The sequence below is a fragment of the Octopus bimaculoides genome, chromosome 8, assembly GCF_001194135.2.
Source record: "Octopus bimaculoides isolate UCB-OBI-ISO-001 chromosome 8, ASM119413v2, whole genome shotgun sequence".
Classification (NCBI taxonomy): Eukaryota; Metazoa; Mollusca; class Cephalopoda; order Octopoda; family Octopodidae; genus Octopus; species Octopus bimaculoides.
The window spans coordinates 329,823-339,028 of NC_068988.1; the positions used below are offsets into that span (position 1 = coordinate 329,823).

At 36.4% G+C, this 9,206-nt stretch overlaps 1 long non-coding RNA gene across 1 annotated transcript in view; it reads right to left on the minus strand.

Annotated features, from left to right (window-relative positions):
• Positions 1–8,444: 8,444 nt before the first annotated feature.
• LOC128248539 (uncharacterized) overlaps positions 8,445–9,206 on the minus strand; it is a 4,404-nt gene continuing 3,642 nt past the window's right edge. The window contains exon 2 of the long non-coding RNA XR_008264711.1: positions 8,445–9,020. This is a non-coding gene — a long non-coding RNA (uncharacterized LOC128248539). The remainder of the gene's footprint in view (positions 9,021–9,206) is intronic.

Genomic DNA, 9,206 nt, shown 5'->3' on the forward strand with positions numbered 1-9,206 from the left:
CTGTAGGGAATGGTCAAAACCGGAAGTGGTCAAAAAAGAGTGTCATACTGTGGACTTCCGTTTCTAACGATTCTCAATTAAACATGTCTGTCGTCGTCTCCGTCGTCGTCGCAGCCGTCGTCGTCGTCGCAGCCGTCGTTGCCGCCGCCGCCGCCGCCGCTGTCATTGTTGAAGACGCATGGCTTAAAAGTATTCGGCTTGCGATCGTAAGGCCGTGAGTTCGATTCCCGGTGGCGCGTTGTGTCCTTGAGCAAGACACTTTATTTCACGTTGCTCCAGTCAACTCAGCTGGCAAAAATGAGTAGTACCTGTAATTCAAAGGGACCGGCTTTGTCCCATTCTGTGTCACGCTGAATCTCCACGAGAAGTACGTTAAGGATACGTGTGTCTGTGGAGTGCTCAGCCACTTGCACGTTAATTTCACGAGCAGGCTGCTCCGTTGATCGGATCAACTGGAGCCTGCATCGTCATAACCGACGGAGTGCCAGTGTCTTTTTTTAACGCTAGTTCAATCCCGGCCAAGCAGAACATCTTCAAACACTTCACCACAGAATTCTGTTACTCAGTTCCATGATATGTATTCTCACCTTTTCTACTTGTTATGGCCACAACAATCATGAACAATTATAATTAATGAAAATATTATTTCTATTCAGAAGTAATGTTTATCGCCATCTAAACATGAGTGTTCTCTAAGAACAGACGATACTGCTATTTTAATCACGAGAGGACGCCCCCTCCAGTTGGTTTCTCAGTGCATTCCGCACCCGATATATATTACAAGCGGGGAGAGAACTCCCTGTCATTCCAGCAATCGAGGCGAACAGACAGCGCAGTTTCGATCATACTTTGGTCATCGTCGTGTTATGTCTAGCGTACACGTATCCATCACTGAGGATAACCATAAGGTCGAAACCGCGCGATCTGGTGGTCTCGATAGCTGGAATGACAGGGAGTTCTCTCCCCACATGCAATATATATCGGGTGCGGAGCGCACTGAATAACCAGCCAGAGGAGGCGTCCTCTCGTGGTTAAAATAGCAGTATCGTCTATTCTTAGAGAACTTCCATGTTTAGATGGCGATAAAAAATACTTCTCGCTATAGATACTGCTTTGGCCTCTTATAGAAATTTTCTTAAATTATTTCTGTTCTATGCTGTAAAAACTATAAATTATCGCACACATATTAACATATATATATTTTTCGATTCAACTAATTTAATAAACGCATCTAAATACATCTCTTCGAGTTGTGTTTGGAAACGTATATTATAATTAATGTAGTCATTCTCAGTTCACATAGCCTACCTTCCAACTGTTATGTATTGGCAACGTTGATATAATGACGACCATAAAGGCTGCGAACTGGAAGAATTGTTAGCCCCCCCCCACTCCCCCCGGCTAAAATGCTTAGTAGTAATTCTTCTGTGTTTACGTTCTGAGTTCAAATTCTGTCGAGGTCGACTTTGCCTTTCATCCTTTTGAGGTCAATAAAATATGCATCAGTAGAGCACTGGGGTTGATGTAATCAACTAGCCCCCCTCTCTCAAAATTTCAGTCTTTATGTCTATAGTAGAAAGGATATAACGACCACCATTGAAACACGATCCGAAGGAGATATTACTAGTATTTCTTCAAAGTTGTTAAGCCACGCAGAGCAGCGGCTCCCAAAGTTATTTTGGCGCGAAATCCTTGATATGAGTTTTCGAAACCCCGCAGCACTCATACCTACATTTTATCGACAATCCTCATCACTCAAAGTTAATAGGGTATTAAATGAAGCAATAATCGCGGATTGGGGCACTAAACATCACCAACAATTGACTACAATTTTTATTAGTGAGTAATCAGTCTTATTTACCAGTTATAGTATATAACGATGTGCTACAGGAAACCGGAAACATTAAAAGTGAAATTAGTTTTGTTTTAAATTGTTATTCTGTTTGATATTTTGTGTTGGTTATAGCTAACGAGCGGGAAGATAAAGGGCGGTCACCCACAGGTGACAGTTTTAAGGGGGCAGCGCTTTGGTGGGCTGCAGTACAAGCCCATATGACTCAAAGACTGCTTCGGTGACACGCATTCTAGCTACGCCACTATATAAAGCTAAGGTTAAAGAAAACTCACATATTTATGATCTGCAAAATCTCTTTGATGCAAGTCATAGGATCTTTTTTAAGGGCTGTGATATCGGAAAAAAAAAACCAAACGAAAAACGAAAAAAAACCGTGTCCGTAGCAGATTTCGAAAGTCGACTGAGACCGATGAGATCAACGCAGTTGATACGCTTTTGAATTAGTTGTCGGTTGACAACTAAGACGAGCAGCTGGCAGAATCGTTAGCACATCGGCATTTCTTTCGGCTCTTTACATTCTGAGTTCAGATCTTACCGAGATCAACTTTACCTTTCATCCCTTCAAGGTCGATAAAATAAAGAACCACTTGGCCCGCTTCTTCAAAATTGCTGGCCTTGAATCCTATCATGAACCGACGTACCGCTCAAGAGAAATACTGTAACCTTGGTCATTTACTGACCTTATGAAACCTTGGGTTTAAGAAAAATAATAGTAAAAAAGAAGTTGACAGCTGTGGGAACAAAAATGAGTTGGGCGAGAAAAACGTCTTTTCAAAGCAAGTCTGATAAAAGTGCTATTCTAGTTTTCACACATCCATTTCTCTGGTAAATCTTTCTTGTAATATTCTGCTGACTTTTATTTAAATAATTGTTAATTTTACCAAAATCAAATTGGAATTTGCAGCCAACTAAAAGCAAGGACTTATTTTGAAATAATTGGATTTTAGTTGCCGGCACATTTTCGTTTTAAATAAATGTCAAATGAATGCCACTCCACCATCTACTTAGTAAAAATACCGTTATACTAGGAGTTACCTAAAGGCAACAGATAAATCGTAAATGTTTAGAAAGTATTGAATATCAGCAGATGTGATTTCATTACATAAGAAATTACATGTGTACGATATTTTCCAAGGAAAAAGTAATAACTGCAAGATGTTTGGAGCCAAAGTTGCCCATCGCATTTTTAATAGCGATGTCTGAAAAGAAAATTTTCAAAATGTTTCTCCCTTTGTCCTACCAAACACCACACTGAGTTTTAATTAATATACTATCATTGATATTAATCCAAATACATCTGTCATGAGAGGGATGCTTATTGTAGTGAGTTGTATTGTTGAAGATGAACGTCGTGTGGTCTACCTGGCTGCGAGTATATTAAATGAAACCAATCTGTGAACATATTTATTGCTGGACATGATTTGCTGTTTTGGCTGTTTACAGAAGAAAAATACTGATAATATAACCGCCGAATGGGAGGAGAGAACCGCACTGTGTCCTTTGAGAGTGCTGTGGTACATCGTGTATGAATGTCTGAAGTAGTTTCTTGCTCGAGTGGTGGTCTGTCTGAATGCTCGAGATGGTCCCGTTTTAACGGTTTGTCTTCTGTGAGTGGTCTACACGAATGCCCGAGCCCGTCTGACTGAATTAGGCGCCAAACATTTTTTATAGAGTGAAAAAGGGGACGAATTTCGAGCATGGTTCTTCTGCAGAAGGAGGAAAAGGGAAAAGTCCGGAAAGAACGAAAAGAATAATCCGAGAAAAGCTCGTGTGTCATTCCATGGCAGAAAAAATATTAATTACCCAGTGGGTAATTAATACCTCCTAATGGCGATCATAAGCTTAATGAAATCAAAATTTCAGCAAGAAAAGGCGACGACTTATATTTCTTTGGGTCTGAATTTAAAAAGAAAACAAAAAGACTTCCTTTCTGATAAGTACACAAGTTGCAGTTGATGCTCTTAATAAACCAATCAGACTGTGGACATATATCAGCGGACAAAATGCTTAGCGACATTTCGACCGTCTTTACGTTCTGAGCTAAAATTCTACCGCTGTCGACGTTGCTTTTCATCATTTCGAGGTCGATAAAATAAATAACAGTTGAGCACTGGGATCGATGAAATTGCTGGCCATGTGCTAAAATTTGAGACCAATATTCTGATCTTGATTTTAAGATTACTGAATTGATACTGTTAGAAAGTAGTTATTAATTTATCTCGGTAAAACACCAGATTTTGCATTATGGTTTATTTTTACTAAGTTATCTCTAGTCTATTTATTGGGTTGTCAGATGAATTCGTTCGTTTTTACCTCAATTATTTTTTATCAACGATTTCAACAAATCAGTCAAGCCATCGACAAGTTTGTGGAACATCGGCAAGAAGTCGTGAACAATGGAGAATATATTTGTGACTTCGTTTTTGTATTAAGTTTGTAAGATTCTTGATGCGAATTCGTTGCAGACATTGGAGCGAGAGAGAAAGTCACTAAGTCACGAAAAAGGTCACTAAAAAACGCCTATGAAAGAACTTTGACTAACACACAACCGATTGATTGTTTAACCAACACATTAAACAAATTATCGATTAGTTTTTTGGTTAAATATTTACCCAATTGACTAAAATAAAGGAGTGGAATTGAACCCGTGAGTGAGTTATTATTATTGGCATAATGACTCTCCCAAGACACAACAAAATATTATTGACTGACTTGATTAAATTGTTGATGAAAAATTAAGATGAAAATGAATGGAACAAAACGAAGGAATTTATTTCACTACTCAATAATGATAAAGTCAAAAAGCTGCTCGCATTAAACGAAGTTTTGTTATTGGGAACATTTGTAAAATAAACCGATTTCAATGAACAAGAGGTTCTGCTACAGTTTGTCAGCTTCGAATGAATGGCAGCCTAAGTCGATCCAGACGTAACATAATCATAGAAACATGAGGCGCCAAAATAGATATTGTACAACTTTGGTTATCAAAACTAGACAGTGTAAGGCAGTGGCTCTCAAAGTCAGCTCTACCTTCCCCAGGAGATTATTTTGAATAAAAACGTTCCAAAGTGGTTTGAAGTTTCTGTGACCCAGTATTCTGGATAAGAGTTTAAAGAGAGGTCAGTGAGAATGCAGAGCCAGGGGAGCATTAAACCAAAATAAATTTCAGAATCTAATCTAGTTCTTTATTCATTGTTTCAATATCGCCATTGTATACAAAATATACTTTTACAATGAAATGATATGACAAGAATTACCTTGGATTGCAGAATCGGTAGAGCGGCAGACAAAAGGCGTTATGATATTCATTCACGTTCTGTATGTTATGAGTTCAAATCCTACTGAAACCATTTTAACTTTTCAAGTACTGATATTAATTTGTTTGTTTCTTTATTTATTTATTTCATCTAATCGACTGTTCTCTTGCTCTGACATTGTGCTTAAGTGAGAAATCTTTATTTTGAACTTTGAGAAATCTGTGGTATGTGTTTCCGATGTTATATTCCTTGACAGGTGAATTCTTAAAGCCACATCTTCCATTCTTGTTTAGAAGGCTTTGAAAATTAAAATCTAAATCATCCTGGGACCAACCTTATTATTTACTTACTTCTTTGAGGTTAATAAAATATGTACTAGTTGATATAGAATAAAGCTCAATTTATAAGAATATTGATGACTAGTAAAACAATAGGAGTTAAATCAGAAGAGGGGGATCAGATAACTAAATTTGATTTGTGTATGCTATCAATAAACTACATATCAATAAACTACATACATAATCTCGTTCCATAGTATTTGTTTAATTTTTCTTTTGTTTTTACAAAGTCGAGAACTCAATGGAAATTTATAGAAAAAACGTGCGATATTTAAAAAATTTAATTCAAATTCGTTTCAACTATAATATTTGCCGACTGATTATTTGTAGATAGAACTTTCTTAACATAAGTGTGTCTCGTCAGTGCAAACTAATTAGAGTAGATGCATTTATGTTTAAAAGACATCCAGGTTAAATAGTTCCATCGGCGCCAGTACGTTTTATATGAACGTCAGTGTGATCTTGTAAACGTAACAACAATATCAACGATCTTCTGTAGTCATTCGACATGCTAGAAATAGCAATTACATTCCCCCTAAATTACAAGCTACAATTTAGGGGATAATGCTAATCTATGTATGTGTGATTGTGTTTAATGGGGCTCCAGTGCATTGCTTGCATTAAGCTTATCCTGTAACGGGGAATCAAAGATTATAGTCTTTAATAAGTATTCTACATTTAAGCTTTTCTAGGACTGAATGCTTAAAATATAGTAACATTAAATTTGCATTCTAAATACTCTGAAATCATCAGAACACCTGACTTTATCCAGCAAGTTCAGCAGACCATTGATTACAATCCCAGAAAGTCCATGGGGTCAATTGCAAAAGATCCCCATGTGTCAGGAGGAACAGTCAGAAATGTTGTCCACGAGGACATCAGAGATAAGTCTTATATGATGAGGGAAGGTCAATTTGTCAGAAAAAGCAAAAGAAAATCACTGCATTAGATATAAAAGGCTCTTAAACAAACTGAAAAATCCAGCAGAAGATTTGATTTGGTTTTTCTCAAACGAGAAAAACTTCGACCAAGATCAAAAATTTAACAGAAGAAATGACAGATGGTTATGTACAGACCCTTCTGAAGTTTCAAGTATTATGCATACACAATTTCCTGCAACTATCATGGTTTTAGGGGTTGTCAGCAATGAAGGACATGTGATGCCTCCTTACTTCTTTCCATTAGGCCTTAGAGTTAATTCTGCCGCTTACATTGAGGTCCTGGAAATAATTGTTAAACCCTGGATAGACAGTGTATGCAATGGAAGGCCATATGTGTTTTAGTAAGACTCTACACTATCACACAAGGATCTAGCAACACAGAAATAAAAAAATTTCAGGATCACATAACTCCTAACATTTGGCCTCGTAATTCCCCAGATCTCAATCCCTTTGACTATTACATGTGGAGCGTTGTTGAGAGAGAGGTCGATGAACACGCCCATAACACCAAAGACTCTTTGAAAGCTGCCATAGTCAGAGTAATGTCCAAAATGAACCAGGACCACTTGATTCGAGAATGTGGATGATTTAGATCTCATATAGAAGCAGTTGTTGAAGCTGAAGGTGGCTTTATTGAATAACATTATAGAAAAGAAGATCTATTTTTATCCTCATAGCATTTTATGATAAATAAAGTTATTATTTGTTGTTATATATCTGTTTATTTATAAACATAGACCTGTCCTCACATATCTTAGGCACCCTGTATATGATAGGAATTACATCCATTACGTAAGACTCTGCAATTAAAACATTTCAAAATATATTAACTGAAGACGGTCTTATATAATGGATACATTTTCTCTTATATATTACGCACACCTGAAACGTGCGTATTAAAAGATTTCAAAATATCACCATTTCGTTTGCCTTCATTATTACAACTTAAACACACACACACACACACGCACACGCACGCACACACACACACACACACACACACACACACACACACACACACACACACAATTCGCTTACAGAGCTTTGGTCATTGTGAGACTATATCAGATGACACTCGCCCAAGACGTCACTCACTGGGACTGAACCCAAAGCCATGCAAACTCCTTAATCACACAGCCATGCCTTCACTCGTGTAAAAAAATACAATTTCATTTACAAATATCAAAATTTAGCAGTTGAATTCTCACAACATCAAGTATTCACAGATCATCGTCATTTAACGTCCGTTTTTCCATGGTGGCATGGGTTGCTTGGCTTCCCAGGAGTTGGCAAGGCCAGAAGATGCAACAGGTTCCATTGTCTGCCTGGGAATGGTTTCTACAGTTGGGTGTCCTTCCTGATGCCAATCACTTTACAGAGTACATTATTTACATTTGACGGATATTTGTCCTCATCTTGTTTGTTGTTAACACATCGTTTCGGCTGATATACCTTCCAGCCTTCATCAGGTGTCTTGGGGAAATTTCGAACCTGGGTTCTCATTCCTAAGGTATTTTTCGATGTTGTTGTTGTTTTTGTTATTATTATTATTATTATTATTATTATTATTATTATTATTATTATTATTATTATTATTATTATCATATACACCATATGCCCACGGGAATATGGCATAGTGGTTAAGAGCGCGGGCTACTAACCCCAAGATTCCGAGTTCGATTACTGGCAGTGACCTGAATAATAATAATAATAATAATAATAATAATAATAATAATAATAATAATAATAATAATGACATCGAAAGAATACCTTAGGAATGAGAACCCAGGTTCGAAATTTCTCCAAGACACCTGATGAAGGCTGGAGGGTATATCAGCCGAAACGTGTTTACAACAAACAAGATGAGGACAAATATCCGTTAAATGTAAATAAGGTAAATAATGTCCATAATTCCTCGTCCCTTAAATATAGAACTGTACTTTACAGTGTGTTCTGGGTGCTTTTTAAATGACACTAGCTTTTTACGTGGCACCAGCACAAATGCAAGGATTTAGATAAAATTACAAAAAGGAAATAAACACAAAGATTCACGTATAAGAGCACTTGATAATATATTCTTTTTCTTTTTTTACTAAATGTCTTTATTTAAAAAACATAGTGCATTATTTTGTTTGAAACTGTACAAAATGTCCGCCGTATATAAATGTAGCCAAAAGAAAGAAATGTTCACAGAACACTGAATAAATGACAAAAATCCTTCAGGGTTAATGGATTCTGGATTCTTTTGAATGTTGTCTGTTTTGAGTGTTGTGTAGCGGTTATATAAAAAAATAAAGTATGATTGGTGTCACCTCCAGAAACGAATTCTTAGTGACTCTATTTTCATCATAGAGCCCTCTTCACGGCTATATTAGTTGGATTCAATAGATCGATCTTTTTTCTTTTTTTCATTTTGTATACATATACACACATACATACATACATACATATGTATAAATATATACATACATATATATATATATAAACACTTTTCAGTTTATTTGTTTAAATGGATGCATGAGTGTGTATACACATATATATTTGATGTTGTTCTGTGCTGTTAGTCTTTTTGTCATTGTTCCTTGCGTTAAGTTCTTATCCCAGTAAAATCATGACAGATCGTACATTTCTACAGAAAACAAAAAATATTATGAGAAAACATTCGCATTATAAGCATATATGAATTAGATATAGGTACATATAAACGTTTCCCCATTATGCATACATATTTTTAACACATGCATATATATCTATTCATATATATATACATATATTTTGGATATATATGTACATATTCGCCATATATATATATATA